The sequence below is a fragment of the Chiloscyllium punctatum genome, chromosome 25 (genome assembly GCF_047496795.1).
Source record: "Chiloscyllium punctatum isolate Juve2018m chromosome 25, sChiPun1.3, whole genome shotgun sequence".
In the NCBI taxonomy this organism is placed as follows: domain Eukaryota; kingdom Metazoa; phylum Chordata; class Chondrichthyes; order Orectolobiformes; family Hemiscylliidae; genus Chiloscyllium; species Chiloscyllium punctatum.
This window is the reverse complement of record NC_092763.1, coordinates 54,328,984-54,346,657: the sequence shown is the minus strand read 5'-3', so window position 1 is coordinate 54,346,657 and position 17,674 is coordinate 54,328,984. Positions and strand designations below refer to the sequence as shown.

Genomic DNA, 17,674 nt, shown 5'->3' with positions numbered 1-17,674 from the left:
GCAGAGAATAGATGTAGATCTGATGGCTTCTCTCTAACCAGTTCACAGCCTCAAGCTATTCAGATACGGGCGGAACGGTGGCACAGTGGTTAGCACTGCTGCCTCGCAGCGCCGGAGACCCGGGTTCAATTCCCGCCTCAGGCGACCGACTGTGTGGAGTTTGCACGTTCTCCCCGTGTCTGCGTGGGTTTCCTCCGGGTGCTCCGGTTTCCTCCCACAGTCCAAAGATGTGCAGGTCAGGTGAATTGGCCATGCTAAATTGCCCGTAGTGTTAGGTAAGGGGTAGATGTAGATGTAGATGTAGGGGTATGGGTGGGTTACGCTTCGGCGGGGCGGCGTGGACTTGTTGGGCCGGAGGGCCTGTTTCCACACTGTAAGTAATCTAATCTAAAAAGATACCTGAGATCCAATTACATAACTGTTGGCAGGCAGAAGGCCTTTGTCATTGATAACTGGCTATAAGTTCAATCAGTCGCTGCCTCCTCCATCTTCTTTTGCACATACCCTTGGCTCCAATTAGCAATTTTTCCCACTACTACTTGGACCAGCAACTATGTAAACCATGCTTACAATGAGTACCAGCATATTTTCAAAAACATGCAGCAACTCTTCAGAAATCCTTGGGATTTTAAAACAGTTCATTTCCCATTTTAGTCCACAACCAAAAGTCCAAAAAATAAAGGAAACAGTCTTTACAACATATAAGACAGCTAGATCACAACATAACATATAATACATTGGCATAAGGAGTCTCCATCACGTCTTGTGTTTGGTCAGTCAATTAGTCTGTTAGACAGGTTGCCATCTAATTAAACAGTCAGCCAGTTAGCCAGTCAACCATATATGCAATATTACAATCCATTCAGTAAGCATATAACCCAAGCTACATGTACACATCAGTAATTATCCATGTGTGTATATAGTTAGTTGTTTACAAAGTTCCAGGTGGCTGACTTGATCTGAAGTCAACTCTCTATGGTACATGCTATGCTGGCTAACACAGAGAAACACAATCACTTTGAGATTTAGAACAGATTTAAAATACCACTCGGCCAAAACCTCATGGAAGGATCCCATGAAATCAAGAAGCAGTTGAATTACAAAGGAAAATTAAAGAAAAAAATCAAGAGGATTATGGTATACCTTTGGATTTGTCCCAGGAAAATGAATGAACCTTCAAGATTTTATAAAATATGGGTTCTCTTGGTGGCCGTAAGTAAAATGTAGAAATGTGTATAAGGTAAGCTTATCAGCTGCAGTGTTAAGTTAGGAGAATAGACTTTGGGTTTTTTATCATTGAATCTTTGAATCCATACAGTATGGAGGCAGGCTATTCAGCCCACCAAGTCTACACCGACCCTCTGAAGAGCATCCAACCCAGACACAACCCCGCAACCTGTAACCCTGTATTTCCCATGGTTCATCCTCTAGCCTGTACATCCCAGGGCATTAGAGGCAGTTTACCAATCCCAATCCATCTAACTGAATATTTTGGGTTATAAGAGCAAACTGGAGCACCTGGAGGAAACCCACGCAGACACAGGGAGAATATGTAGAGTCCACATAGACAGTGACCTGAGGCTAAAATCAGACCCTGGGTCGCTGGCACTGTGATGGAGCAGTGCTAACCTCTGAGCTACCATGTTGCCCTATTTCACAATAAAGTCTGCTTTTGTAATACAGTGTGAAATCCTGTGGTGCAATAATATCAGTGATATGCTTGGCATTCGGATTTTTTGAAACATTAATAATTCCAACCAGACAGATCTGTGTAGTCTTACCAAAATCTAATTTGACTTTTTTTTTAAATGATCTCCTAATTCCATCCTGATAAATAGTGAGCTTCTTAGGGTAAATATTTTTAATATTAAAGTCACTGATAATAGCTTCTGTATGTAAACTTAAAAATATTATGAGCAAGCTGTTTTGTCAAAAAAAAAGACGAAATGTGTAACTTTAGCCATGTAAACACAGTAGATAAAATGTTTATTTGTCAATACTTATACAAATAACAATGTTAGGATTCAGAATTGAGGCATGCTTTTTGTGTTGTTCTAAACTGGCCTAAAGGAGCAACATTTGTCTGACATTGAAGTGGCTTCTCCTGAAATGCCAGTGTCTTTGAAACACATATATTTCCATGAAATGGACAGAGCTATCAGAACATTTCTTTTGCTCTTGGCCAAGCCAGTTCTAATTAAATGATCTGACTTGTTTGTAAGGTATAGGAAATAGCTAGAAAAAAATAGCCACAAACCTGACATATTTTTATGTAAATAAAATGTATTGATGCAGGGCTTCATATAACGACACAGAAGTCATAATAATGTCAATTTTTAGTATTTGTCATGGTTTACCTTTCAGAATATTATCATACTTTTATGGAGTTAGTAAGCCTGGCCTGAGGCTATCTCCCAGAAAATTTGGGCAGAACCTTCGTAGAAATTGGCTAAGTGTGAATCTCTCCAACCCAGAAGCTCCCAGCCTCATTCCGAATGAAGGGCTTTTGCCCGAAACATCGATTTTCCTGTTCCTCGGATGCTGCCTGACCTACTTTGCTTTTCCAGCACCATTCTAATCTTGACTCTGATCTCCAGCATCTGCACTACCCACTTTCGCCTCAGTGTTAATTTTGACGCGTTCATGGAAGGTTTCTCTCTATAAGGTCTAATGAGTTTACTCATGATACTTTCCCAAACTCTTCCCACACTACTACAGAGCCCCATTTAACAAATTTTTCCATTTTTATGTTGGTGTAAGTACTCCTTACTGGGATCCCTGGCACCAATGCGATATTTAAAAGGCTGTTGTATACCAGGTCAAGCACTGACTGTCCTACACGTTCTTGTTATTTTCCCTGGACGTGGCAGGAAAGGGAAAATAGGCATATTATTTGTGGATAAATACACAGAGGCTGAGTGGAAGGGATTTTGCAGAGGAGGCTCATTCTTGTCCTCCAGGACTAGTCGACAATGACACCAGACACTGCCAGCCTGGGTTAAGGTTGCCACTGGGATTGGTGCGGTGTCTGCTGTCTGGAGAATAATCTAGTATTACAGCAAGAAAGCAATGACCAACAATTTTCTTTCTGCAACCAAGGCTCGTGGTCTACCACTCTCATCGTGTGCGACATTTCCCACACTTGCTATCACCTATGCCAACACTCCCAGTTGCTGCATGCCCTCAGTGTTGCCTACTTACTTCCTTAAAATTGCCAGCTTTCCCCGACCTGCACCAGCAGGAGCAGCTGTGCCAACCATTTTCACTCAGTTTATCATTTATCTCATTTCAGGAGAAAATGGTTGATAAGAGGTGGAAAGAGGTAAAATGCGTGGTGGGGTATCTAACATTCAGCTCCTCAACCCCTCTGAGAAAAGAATAGGGGCTCTGACTGACTGTGTCCTGGCAATCAAGTAAGATGCATTGTTTATTGCTAAGCTGCTCTCCCATTTCCACCAGTGTGACTCTACTGTTGACATACCTGAATTTCTAACCCTTGTCCGTGATGCATTATCCTCCACCCCTGCAGAAGAAGACAAAATCCCTTAAATGAAGCACTGGCAGGGCTGTTTCCTGCAATTCCCTGCAGTTCAGATAGTGACACCTCAGTGAGTATTTTAGCTGGATTAGAGTTAGAAGCATCTGCAGATAAGTCATGCCTCCACAGCTGGAAGAAATGCCCCAGGTTGCAGGTACTTGGAGGACTGACACCTACTCAACTCCTGGTCGAAGAGGGCCCCATGGTGTTGGCCATTGGCAACTTTGTCAAAATGCTCAAGTAAACACAGGCATGTTTGCAAGAGGCATTGGGAACACCGTCACAAAGATTTGCAGGACTGCCCCAATGTTATCAACACCATACTGGCTCTGGCAGGAAATCATTTGCTGCCTAGCTGCCATGGAGACAAAAAAACTGCATATGAAGGAATCGAAGATAGACAAGTAGGAGGGTAGAAGAACACAGCAAGCCAGGCAGCATCAGGAGATGGAGATGTTGACGTTTCTGCTTGTCCAGCTACAGTGGAGAGCAGGGACCAGCAGTCTCAATGCCTCCAGGACCAGTGCATGGACCTGCACTCAATGGCTCCAGTCATTGGTGCTCAGCATCCACAGCAACTTGACAAGGAGACAAAGTACTTTGACCACACCCCAGGCTCCGTTCCACACATGGAGACATGATGGTGCCATTTGACACCCAAACTGAGGAGGCACCACATACAGACCCCATCCACTGCAATACATTGCTTATACATCACACAAAGCCATTATTAAGACTGAAAGACCTGCAGGTGCTGTAAATCAGAAACAAAAATAGAAACTGCTGGGAAATCTCAGCAGGTCTGGCAGCATCTTTGGAGAGAAATCAGAGCTGATATTTTGGGTCGAGCGACTCTTCCTCAGAACTGTTCAGAGAAAGGTTCACTCGACCTGAAATGTTAACGCTGACATCTCACCACAGATGCTGCCCCACCTGCTGAGCTTTTCCAGCAATTTCTATTTTTGACAGTATTATTGATTTCTGTATCAGTAAAATGTCATCAACGATATTTGAGTCTAAGATTTGGGCTCCACACAACAAGTTAAGGCTTACACTGATTTAGTGTGAGCAGCTGTCTTTCACCTCTCCTGCTGTTGCCCTTCGAAGGGCCTCATGTAACTCAAAAATGAAGTCCCCTCCTCCACAGAAAGAAACACTTAATCCCACTTCTCCCACCCCCAATCCCTACTGCACTGTGGTGGTGACCATTTTCAGCTCCACTGTGCATTTGATGTTTGTGTCACAACAGAATGAAACTGTAGCGAGTCTCAAGCTCAGTCTCCTAGACTTACTGAGCTACCAAATGTGCACATTCCCTAATTGGTAGCTCTCTTTGTCAGCCCCATCAATTTTGAATTTCGTCATGTTCCTGCCCAACCCATCTATCTCTTCATGTCACCCTTTACCCCATCAGTCCCAAGCATTTCAGGTCAACATACTAGATATAGAAGGGCATCGCCCCTTCATTGAAGTCAGGATGTTTCTGACTCCATCAACCAACCCTCCCCACAATATTCCTTTCCCCTCCATGTCTTCCATGCTGTAATGTCTGTCTTACCTACACATTGAGTTAACATACTAGAGAACTGCTATCCCTCTGCACCCTAGCATGCTGCCTCCAATCCACACAATGCAGTTGCCCAGCTTCCTTCTGCTTCCTAATCCCCTTGACATTTAGTGGATGGATCCCCAGGACTGACTGTGGCCCACCACGTTGACTGACAGATGGACATTCCCAAGTGATGATTGACTGTCCATCACTAAATAACTGCATGTGACATCCCAAGAGAGATATGCAGTATACAGTACATGCTCACTGCAGAATCTGCAGAGGCATGATGCTATTTAAAAGTGTCAGGTTTAAGCTTAGCCTTTTTAGAAATCTGAATGCCTTAGTTTATTTTTGTATATAGGCATGACAGGACACAAGGACAACTTAACTAGACAAAAATGAGGACTGCAGATGCTGGAAACCAGAGTCGAGATTAGTCTGGTGCTGGAAAAGCACAGCAGATCAGGCAGCATCCGAGGAGCAGGAAAATTGATATTTCAGGCAAAAGCTGCTGGTGAAGGGCTTTTGCCCAAAATGTTGATTTTCCTGCTCCTTGGATGCTGCCTGAGCTGCTGTGCTTTTCCAGCACCACTCTAATCTAAACACGGACAACTTAAGGCTAAATTACATAATTTTATTGTTAAACTTATAATTATTTGCTGTACACATTTACTTTTAACATTATGAATTCCACTTTCTTTTTATAAAAATTGATATAAAAAGTATTTTGAGTGAGATCAATTGCTTTGTCCACAAACAAAGAACTGACATCCTGAAAAATTGTTTTGCCATTCTACATGGGGACATATGGATTTCTGCATGTCGGTTTGCTCACTGAGCTGGAATGATTGTTTTCAGATGTTTCACCACCATATCAAGTAACATCATCAGTGAGCCTCCGGTGAAGCAGTGGTGATATGTTCAGCTTTCTATTGATGTGTTCAGGTTTGGGTGTGTGATATAATTTCCAGTTCTTTATCTCAGAGGATGGTAGATGGAGTCCAAATCGATGAGTTTATTGATGGAGTTCTAGTTGGAATGGCATATTTCAAGGAACTCTTGTGCATGTTTCTGGCTTGTCCTAAGATGGATGTGTTGTCCCAATCAAATTGGTGCCTTTCTTTATCTGTATGTAAGGGTGATAGTGGGTCATGTCTTCTTGTGGCTCGTTGATATTCATGTATCCTGGTGGCTAGCTTTCAGCCTGCTTGTCTGATGTAGTGTTTGTTACAGTCCTTGCAAGGTATTTTGTAGATAACATTTGTTTTAGTTGTTGTTTATACAGGGTATGTTAAGTTCATTAGCCACTGTTTAAGTGTGTTGGTAGTTTTGTGGGCTACCATGATACTAAGAGGTCTGAGTGGCCTGGAAGTTCTTTCAGAGATATTGTTAATGTCGGGTAAAGTGGCTAGGGTTTCTGGGCACATTGTGTCTGCTTATTTGAGTTTGTTGCTGAGAAATCGGCGGACTGTGTTTATTGGGTACCCATTCTTCTTGTTACGCTGTATAGATATTTCTCTTCTGTTCTTCAAAGTTCCTCGGTGCTGCAATGTGTGGTGACTCATTGAAATAGCATCCGAATGCAGCTTTGTTTGTAGGTGTTGGGATGATTACGTCTGTAGTTAAATATTTGATCTGTGTGTGTTGTTTTCCTGTGGAGACAGGTTTGAATTTCCCCATTGATTGTTCGCTCTACTGCGACATCTAGGAATGGCAGATTATTGTTGTTCTCCTCCTGATTTGTGAATTTTATGTCAGTGAGAATATTATTGATGGTGTAGCAGGTTTCCTCTAATTTGTTTCGTTTGGTGATGACAAAGGTGTCATTCACGTAGCAGACCCAAAGTTTGCGTTGGATGGTTGCGAGAGCTGTTTGTTTAAGTCTCTGCATTACTGCTTCTCCTGGGAACCCTGATATTGGTGACCCCATGGGTGTTCTATTGATTTGTTTGTAGGTCTTGTCATTGAATGTAAAATGGGGGTTAAGGCACAGGTCCATTACCCTGATGATGTTATCTTTGCTGATGATATTGGTGCTGTCTGGTGTTTGTGTCTTTGGTTCTTCTAGTAGTGTAGTTAATGTTTCTTTGGCCAGGGCGATGTGTTCAGGACGTGAACAGGACTATTACATCACGCTATCAATAAATACATCGATTTGGACCCATCTATCATCCTCTGAGAAAAAGAATCAGAAATAACATCACCCACCCAAAGAAACCTAAACACATAAATAGAAAGCAGGACATACCACCAACACTAGAGGCTCCCTGATTATGTTACTTGGTATGGTGACAAAATGTTTGAAAACAAACTTTCCAGCTCAGTGAGCAAACTTACATTCAGAACCTCAATCTGAGCTACAAATCTTTTCAAAAATTGCTAATATGGATTTATAGTATAAATAATGACATTACAAAAAAACACAATTTAAAATAAGCAGATAACATTTGTGGATAGGAACCATGTTCAACCTGAAAGATTTGTGATGATGTAAATAAATCAATATACATTTTAATAACTATGGCTTCTTTGACAGTGAAGAAACTTTAGCTTTTGATTTTTTTTCCATTTGTGGGAGTTGGTTAGCTCAGTTGGCTGGTTTGTGATGCAAAGTGATGCCAACAGCATGGGTTCAATTCCCCACCAGCTGAGGTTATCATAAAAGACTGTCTCCTCACCTGAGGCATAGTGATGCTCAGTTGAAATCTTCCTTTAATGAGACAGCATCCCTGTGGTGTGGTACAACTGCGGTGAATTTACATTTATAGTCATATACTGTGTAAAGCCACAGTATATAGAATAATGGTGTCACATGAACTTCTGATTCTATAGTTTATTAATCTGAAGTTGTTTGGGCATTAAAGTATTAGCCTGCTAGGCTAAGTTACTGTCAATCGAGTAAGACATGGGTATCACAAGGTTGAGCCTGATTATGACTGAAGCATTGCACTTTGCAATTAGCTATCAATATCAATATCTTAAGTAAATACCATATATAACTCTTCCTTTGTACTTCCTTCTGCATGCTATCTGTTATATAATGGCATATTTGTATGAAGTGCAATATTTAAATTGCTATTTACAAAAACGACTAAAAATATGATGCTTTCTTAAATGGATTGCAGCTTTTAATTATAGGGATGTTAACCTGATATTTGAAGTATTACTAACCTTATTCTCAGACATTTTATCTAATTCCCAAAGGTTGCACTGGCAATAAAACTATGTTAGTATTTTAAATGCAAATTAAGCTTTCATATACCGGTTACATTTGCTCACTGCACTTCAGCAAACACCAATTAAGAAGTGCATAAAACAGTGGCATTTTCTTAATTTTCTCACAGGTTGGCCAGTATGTGAAAAGGATTGTGGATACATTCTGTCAGTCGAACCTTTTGTACAATCAAGCTTCAAGGATTTTTACAGCCTAAAGTTCAACCAAATGATTTCCCTTGCATAGCAACTTTGACAATTGTCCTGAAAATATTGCTACCACAAGAGACAATACAGATCAAGGTTTTGCAGTAAACTGGAAATGTTAAAAATCTAAAAAAGCAGGACTGTCTCGACAGGCCTTTTCAAGTGAGAAGAAACACAGCGAGATTTTCATAAGGTTCCTTATTTGTCAAGTAATTGTGATTTTTGTAAACTTATAACTATGTTCTCCCATGAGAAGACTGGCCTGACAATAAATGAAACAATGCAGAGAACAAAGCAGAGAACGAAGCCTTAAGGTTCAGTTCCTGATCTGTGCTCAAAAAGAATGTGGGAGAATAAGATGACCCTGCCGCAATTCTTCTGCCCTGCTTGTTCTTTTCGTTGGTTTTCTTTTTTCTCTCTTGTTTCCTTTCTCTCTCCCCTTAGCCCTAGAGGCAAATCCTGGAGCAGTGCGCAGTCAGCGAGTCCTGAAACAGCGCACAGGCAGCGTGTCCTGGAGCAGTGCATGGGCAGCGTGTCCTGGAGCAGTGCATGGGCAGAGTGTCCTGGAGCAGTGCATGGACAGTGAGTCCTGGAGCAGTGCATGGGCAGCAAGTCCTGGTGCAATGCATGGGCAGAGAGTCCTGGAGCAATGCATGGGCAGAGAGTCCTGGAGCAATGCATGGGCAGTGAATCCTGGAGCAGATGCATGGGCAGAGAGAACTGGTGCAGCGCATGGGCAGAGAGTCCTGGAGCAGTGCATGGGCAGAAGGTCCTGGCACAGTGCAAGGGCAGTGAGTCCCAGCGCAGCACACGGGCAGAGACTCCTGGCGTAGTGCAAGGGCAGCAAGTCATGGAGCAGTGCATGGGCAGCGAGTCCTGACGCAGTGCATGGGCAGTGAGTCCCAGCGCAGCGCATGGGCAGAGAGTCCTGGTGTAATGCAAGGGCAGCAAGTCCAGGAGCAGTGCATGGGCAGAGAGTCCTGGTGCAGTGCATGGGCAGATGGCCTGAAACAGTGCACAGGCAGAGAGAACTGGAGCAGTGCATGGGCAGCAAGTCCGGATGCAGTGCATGGGCAGAGAGTCCGGGCGCAGTGCATAGGCAGAGAGTCCTGGCACAGCGCATGGGCAGAGAGTCCGGAAACAGTGCATAGGCAGAGAGTCCTGAAGCAGTGCAGAGGCAGAGAGTTGTGGAGCAGTGCATGTGCAGTGAGCCCTGGAGCAGTGCGTGGTCAGAGAGTCTGGGTGAAGCGCAAGGGCAGCGAGTCCCAGCGCAGCACACAGGCAGAGAGTCCTGGCGTAGTGCAGGGGCAGAGAGTCCTGGAGCAGTGCATGGGCAGAGAGTCCTGGAGCAGTGCAAGGGCAGACAGTCCGGGTGCAGTGCATGGGCAGCAAGTCCTGGAGCAGTGTATGGGCAGAGAGTCCTGAAGCAGTGCAGGGGCAGAGAGTCCTGGAGCAGTGCATGGGCAGAGAGTCCTGGAGCAGTGCAAGGGCAGACAGTCCGGGTGCAGTGCATGGGCAGCAAGTCCTGGAGCAATGCATGGGCAGAGAGTCCTGGAGCAGTGCATGGGCAGTGAGTCCTGGAGCAGTGCAAGGGCAGTGAGTCCTGGAGCAGTGCAGGGGCAGAGAGTCCTCACGCAGCGCAATGGCAGCGAGTCTCAGCGCAGCGCATGGACAAAGAGTCTTGGTGTCGTGCAAGGGCAACAGGTCCTGGAGCAGTGCATGGGCAGAGAGTCCTGGTGCAGTGCAAGGGCAGAGAGTCCTGAAACAGTGCACAGGCAGAGAGTCCTGGAGCAGTGCATCGGCAGCGAGTCCTGACGCAGTGCATGGGCAGAGAGACCTGGCACAGTGCATGGGCAGAAAGTCCTGGCACAGTGCACAGGCAGAGAGTCCTGGAGCAGAGCTTGGGCAGAGAGTCCTGGAGCAGGGCATGGGCAGAGAGGTCTAGAGCAGTGCATGGGCAGAGAGTCCTCGAGCAGTGCAGGGGCAGTGAGCCCTGGAACAGTGCATGGGCAGAGAGTCCTCGAGCAGTGCAGGGGCAGTGAGCCCTGGAACAGTGCATGGGCAGAGAGTCCTCGAGCAGTGCAGGGGCAGTGAGCCCTGGAACAGTGCATGGGCAGAGAGTCCTGGAGCAGTGCATGGGCAGTGAGTCCTGGAGCAGTGCAGGGGCAGAGAGTCCTGGCGCAGCGCAATGGCAGCGAGTCTCAGCGCAGCGCATGGGCAGAGAGTCTTGGTGTCGTGCAAGGGCAGCAGGTCCTGGAGCAGTGCATGGGTAGAGAGACCTGGCACAGTGCATGGGCAGTGAGTCCTGGCGCAGTGCATGGGCAGAGAGACCTGGCACAGCGTAAGGGCAGTGAGTCCTGAAACAGTTCACAGGCAGAGAGTCCTGGCACAGCGCACGGGCAGTGAGTCCTGAAACAGTGCATGGGCAATGAGTCCTGGAGCAGTGCATGGGCAGAGAGTCTTGGTGCAGTGCAAAGGCAGCGAGTCCTGGCACAGCACATGGACAGTGAGTTTTGGAGCAGTGCACGGGCAGAATGCCCTGGAGCAATGCATGGGCAGTGAGTCCTGGAACAGTGCATGAGCAGTGAGCTCTGGAGCAGTGCACGGGCTGCGAGTCCCGGCACAGCGCATGGGCAGCGGGCTTTGGAGCAGATGCATGGGCAGAATGTCTTGGAGCAGTGCATGGGCAGAGAGTCCTCGAGTAGTGCATGGGCAAAGAGTCCTGAAACAGTGCATGGGCAGAGTGTCCTGGCGTAATGCAAGAGCAGAGAGTCGTGGAGCAGTGGATGGGCAGAGAGTCCTTGAGTAGTGCAAGAGCAGAGAGTCCTGGTGCAGCGCAAGGGCAGTGTGTCCTGAGGCAGTGCATGGGCAGAGAGTCCTGGAGCAGTGCAGGGGCAGTGAGTCCTGGAGCAGTGCATGGGCTGAGTCCTGGCGCAGTGCAAGGGCAGCAAGTCCCAGCGCAGCGCACGAGCAAAGAGTCCTGGTGTAGTGCAAGGGCAGCGAGTCCTGGCGCAGCACATGGGCAGCAAGTTTTGGAGCAGTGCACGGGCAGTGAGTCCTGGAACAGTGCACGGGCAGAGAGTACTGGCACACTGCATGGGCAGCAAGTAAGGGCATTGAATTTGAGAGCAGTGTGGGCAGTGAGTCCCGGATGGAGGTCAGTATGGTGGAGGCTGTCCTGGAACTTAGCTTGGACAGCTGAAAGCTGGTATGGAGTGGAATGGAGCTTGGAGTGAAGTAGAAACAGCTATTGGACTGAGGTCTGGTCCAGCAGTCAGACAACATGCAGAGGCCCTGCACTGAGCTGCTACACTGTAAAGTTTATTGGAAATATCTCACTGTAATGTCAACCCTTTAATAATGTTTTATTTCTAACCTATTTTTTAAACTCTGTAAAGTAATACAACTATTTTCTATTCCTCTTTTATATCAAAGATTTGAACCTAAGATGGAGCCTCTTCGAAAAAGCTTTTCACGATTCTCCTACAAAGAATTACACATGACAGTAAAGGTTGTCTACTATATTGACTGATGTGATTTAGCACTGGTGCTATATTTGACCTCCATGCCCCTTGCTGTGGCATTGTCCTCAATCCTTTCCAGTTGCCCAAGTGGTATGCACATGGGAACAGGACAAGGATCGTGCACACTGTCATTTATGGTTAACCAGCCTCCCAACTGTGTTATCCAGACCCAAACAGGAAGAATGCTTCTGAGGGCTCCTGGCAAGCATGGAACTGAGAGCTGAAAGAAGCCATTGTCCTCAACAAACCAGAAAGAGAGGAAAGAGATAAAAATCAACGAACAATGTGAAACAAATGCTCCATTTAATACATGAAGAAGAGAGAATAAATGAATGTCCAACTGTTTTTTAAACTCAAAATGTATTTTAAATTATTCCTGATATGTTATCAAACTATCACATTAATATTGCCTATCAAAAGCTTTTTCCAGTTGTCAAAATTTTAAATCAAAAGAGGATTAGATCAACTTATACATGACACAATTTATAAATGTACACAGCATGTGCCTTACCAAAGAAGCTTACTCTTTCAAATAAGTTAGAGACCTATAATCAGAATATAAATTTGTAACACTACCTAAGAGGTGTAAGAATGTCAAGACAATTCACTATTTTTTCTTAATATATGCGAAAAACTGTCAACCATTATAACTGATCCTCTTTGTCATTGTTTTTCTCCATTACTGGTGGTAGTTTGGTCAGCTTAGTTTGGTGGCTAGAAAAAAATGTACATGCAATAAATGAAGACATGTTTTATGAAATGTAACATGAGCTGTCAGGTAAGGCCAACAGACCGTGACATAAGCTGCCAGTCAAGCTGACACAGTGCGAGTGGCTTTGAGAGCTGACAATTAGAGTGACATTTTATGTGACAGAACAGGAGCCACTGGCAATCAAAACAAAAGGAAGCAATGCAGAGGATCAGACCAAGACTGGTCAAAAACATTGTTGCATCCCTAATTACGCAACTTTGACAAACTCAAATGTGGCCAATTCCTTTATTTGGTATCTAATTTTATGAGGCATCATGTTAACTTAGTGAAAGAACAATCTTCACGAACAAATACTGTCTATTCACTGTAACACATTATTATTAATTTGGAATTTCATAGAAACAGAAGATAGGCTATATTAAAAAGGATGGAACAAATGCGACATATTTAAAACACCAACTGTTTTGACATCCTGCCTCTTTATCTAATGCTTTTGTCCATACTCATTAATTTATATGATTTCCCTAGCAACTGCAATTTCCCCTCATTTCACTTTAATAAAACAAGAAAAGCCACATGTCCTGTGATTACAAGTATTAGGAAATCCTGCAAGTCCAGTTCCACTATATACTTTGCTAAATCATCTGAAGGCTTTGGGCAAAAATGTCAAAATGCATTGATACCATACATCAGTTTTAGACGAGTGAAAATATTGGATTGGTGGAGGTGCATTTATTTTCATGTTGAAGGCGGTAAGGGACTTTGTCATACAATCCTATGAGAGGTATGAATGGATGAAAATGTGAATATGTATGCTGTCCCTAATATAGACAATGTACCAAGCTATTTTGATGAATGGAAGTTTCTTTTGGGGAGGGGATGTCTATGTGTAGTGATAGGGTAAGAGCAGTGGGACAGACTCTCAAAAGGATACTCTCAAAAGGAAATTATGCACGTTCTTGGTGGAAAGAATAACAAAGAACAGAAAGATTGGCTGTAATGATACACATAGCTTGTTTTTTGACAAGTCAATCGTGAAATGGAGAATTAACGGATTTGCAAAGATAGTGGAAGGTTCTGTTTTCAATACTAGGTGAAGAAATAGGATGATGCACAGAATATTAGAAGAGCAGAATGTTTTAGGGGCGTGCAAGGTGTGTGGGGTAGCATGTCTCATAAAGAGTGACAATATGAAAAGTAAGACATTGTTCAGGACAGAATTTAGACTTTTGAAGTTTGAACACATTGGAATAGTGGAGGTTAAATGATAGAGACTGGTAAGTGGAAACTGGAGAAATTGAATTTTCAAATGTGAGTGAGGGTTTCAGTGATATCTGACTAAAATTTGTGTTGAGATAGGTGATCTTACTGAGGTCGAAAGAATCACTTTTGATTTGGGGTTTGATCTCAGCGCTGACAATATTTTGCAGTGTTCTTCAGTCTGACTGCTGAGGATAGTTTAGAATAATGGACTCAAAAATTTGCTGATCGTAGTTTAAAGCAGACAAAGCAATTCATCCTGTCTTATAGACAATCATTGAGAGAATATTTTGACATATTCATAGTTTCACATTGTTTAGCTCGTCTCAGAAGTTGTTTTGTGATGAGGGAAAGCATGGGGTTAAGTTGATCAAGAGTCTGTAGGAACTCTTGATAAGGAAGAGAGAACAGCGAAGGTTAGATCCTTGCTAATTCCTTGTTTCACTCCAGCAAAGCAAGAGAAATCTCTGGCAGAGATATGCTTCCAGTGTTTGAAAAGTTTGAAATGGAACCTTAATCAGACTAGCTTTATAGATTGGTAGAATACGACTAAACAGTAATGGTGATGCAAATTAATTTAAGGCTAACCCTGACTTTGTTCCACACACTCTGCCTATTTAAATCTCTCTCTATGTCAAAATCTTAATAACAATTTGAAATTATACTAATTTATATCAGAGTGAATTCAGGCATATCTGGATCAAATAGTTAATTGGACTTACTGAGAGGGCTCAGAGCAGAATGGCAATGCTGGTGAGATTGCAGATGGCTGCAGATGCCTGGGAAGACACTCTTCAAAATCCACTGCCTTTAAGAAAGCAAAACAAAACACTGAACTACAAACAGACATTATGAAAAATAATTTTGTTTGAAACCTGGCTATGTTGCTTTTGAAGAATTTTTACAAGTTTCAGCCACTTGCTTTAGAGAGTACATTTGAACATGTAATTTCAAATAATTATAGTTATGTAATTGTAATTGAAAAAGCAATAAAGCCAAACTTTCATATAATACTATTTTCATCAGTATAATGGTAACACAATACATTTGCGCTAATTGTGTTCTATTCAACTTTTAAATACCTTTCCTCTGCTCCTTTCTGATGGAGCTGACCACTCTCGGTCAGACACTCTTAAACTGCCATACTGGTTAAGATGACTTTACATAACATAAACCAGGGTTCAGACTTGGTACTTTCAAATCTGTGTGGCTCAGCATCTTTACATAGAACCAACAGAATATCTGATTACATTTTGAAATACATGAGGGAATCTATTTTGAGGAACTGCCACCTGGCATTATTTATCAACAGATGGTTGGAAATTGAGTGCTTGTACCTTCACATCCAATGCAAGTTCAGGTTTGTCATCGAGGAAACTTACAAAGAAGTAATTATCGGATTTTTGTAAGAAATAACACTTGCACAAGTAAGCAAAACAACACATATGAAATCTCAGTTATAATTGCTTCAAAGTTGACTGATAACCATGACCTACCAGAACTTTGAACTCCTTATTGTTTGCAGACCAGGATTTTTAAAAAAATGATCATCACCTAATAGTTCAATTGCCTTGCTGCTTCAATAAGCTGCTTATCAAAATAAGGGTATGAGATTTTAATGGAAATAAAATAAATTCGTCAAAAGTTTCTGTGTAACACTGCGACAAGAGCAGAGTTGTGCCATAATTTTGTTGTCAAATGCTGCTCACTTACATTATTCCTTGTAAGTTTTATTTGCACAAATGTACATATATGTTGCTAAAATATCACTTAGTTCATTTTCAAAATGCTACTCACCTGGAGAAGATCAGAGATAGCAGATTCGCTGTAATTACATTGATTCAGATTGATGTTAGTCTTATTAGGATCAATTGGATCATGATTTTGTCCCTACTTTTCCTACCAGGACTGTACCTTTTACCTCATGATTTTCAGTCCAGTATCAGGACCATAATTCCCAGGGCAATCCCCAGCTTGACAGAGTCAAAAGTATCAAAAGTCAAAAGCCAAAAGCCATGGGCGGCATGGTGGCATAGTGGTTAGCACTGCTGCCTCACAGTGCCAGAGACCCGGGTTCAATTCCTACCTCAAGCGACTGACTGTGTGGAGTTTGCACGTTCTCCCCGTGTCTGCGTGGGTTTCTTCCCACAGTCCAAAGATGTGCAGGTCAGGTGAATTGGCCATGCTTAATTGCCCGTAGTGTTAGGTAAGGGGTAAATGTAGGGGTATGGGTGGGTTGCGCTTCGGCGGGGTGGTGTGGACTTGTTGGGCCGAAGGGCCTGTTTCCACACTGTAAGTAATCTAATCTAATCTAACCTAGAGCTTGTATGTTTGAGGGAGCATGGATTCATGGATGTCAAGACAAATGACCCAAAAATAGTGAGGAGTCTGGAGGGAAGGACTGCCTCAGTGCACAGTACTTTAAGTTAAGAGAGATAGAAACTCCGCCACCCCGCATACCTCACATTCCCCCCAACCTCCAAACAACATGAGCTTCCAAACCCTTGATGCCAAGCTATACCCCACTACCCACCCTTAGGGTCTTCTATAGACCTATGTCAAGTTAGTGCCAAAGTATGCAGATCCATTCCGTCACACACTCCTTTCTCCTTATTTCTACCATCCCTACTCCCTCGGTATCCATTACGGCAGACCTCAGGACAAATGCTGAGATTAAATTAAGAGTGTCAATTGATGAATTTCTTATTTTAAAATTTCCATTGATAAAAGTGTATTTAATAACCTTAGAAAAATAATAACTGGAATTAATAAACATAATTCAAGGATTTTAGAGCCAGTTGGAATTGTTAATCAAAGAATAATAATTAAATGTTATGAAATCAGTTCCAAAGCAACCTTGTAATGTAAACCCTCAGGCTTATGTTAACAGACAGGGTTAAAATACAAATACTTACGGAAACACTGAAGACACCATTTTTAAATGCCTTGACAAGTTTACGTTTCCCTGTCCCTTTGAAGCCCTCTTGAGGGGTCCCTTTGATAATTCCATTTAACTCCTAATGGCTGTTCCCTTGAGAATTTCAATGAATTTCCCTGAGATGTACAAATTTAAACCTGCTATCATTCCCACATCTCACTGTGGGAATTCCTCAATATAACTTCCACGACCATTTTTGCAATGTCAGGGAGTCACTGTGTCTTGATAAATGTTCCATTCACTGACCTTAATATGCATTATTGAAACATCGATGGCTATAAATGTTAATTTTCATAACATTAATAAGATAAAGAAGGGCTTCAAGAGCAAAGATACTATATGTTCTCAATTTCCACAGACCTACGTAATTATGATAGTTTTTAATGACATGCTTTACTTTCGAGTCCATTGCCGCAGGCCTTGTCAGGAAATTCTGACCCAAAGTTCCATTGGCAAAATTAATGTAATTTTGAAAAGGAAATTTGAGGAAATCTTTGCCTGTGTTCAGTCCATTGTAAATACAGGCACACGATCCTTTATCTGAAATTCCAAATTCCGAAAAGCTCTGAAATCTGAAGTTTCTTTTGTGAAGTATTTTTTGTATAACAAGGTGGCTTGGTGTGTGAATAGGTGACCTAACTCCACAACCACTTGATCCACATCACTCAGATGTGATGTAGTTGCGTGACCCAGCACTGGCAGGCGTCAATTGAGTCTCAGTGTTTGTACT

At 43.0% G+C, this 17,674-nt stretch overlaps 1 protein-coding gene across 4 annotated transcripts in view; it reads right to left on the bottom strand.

Annotated features, from left to right (window-relative positions):
• Positions 1 to 17,674, bottom strand: part of tenm1 (teneurin transmembrane protein 1) — a 2,368,941-nt gene that overhangs the window by 1,178,917 nt on the left and 1,172,350 nt on the right. For all 4 annotated transcript variants that reach the window (XM_072595290.1, XM_072595294.1, XM_072595295.1 and 1 more), the window contains one exon: positions 14,729 to 14,814. The gene's annotated coding sequence lies outside the window, so the exon portion shown is untranslated. The remainder of the gene's footprint in view (positions 1 to 14,728; positions 14,815 to 17,674) is intronic.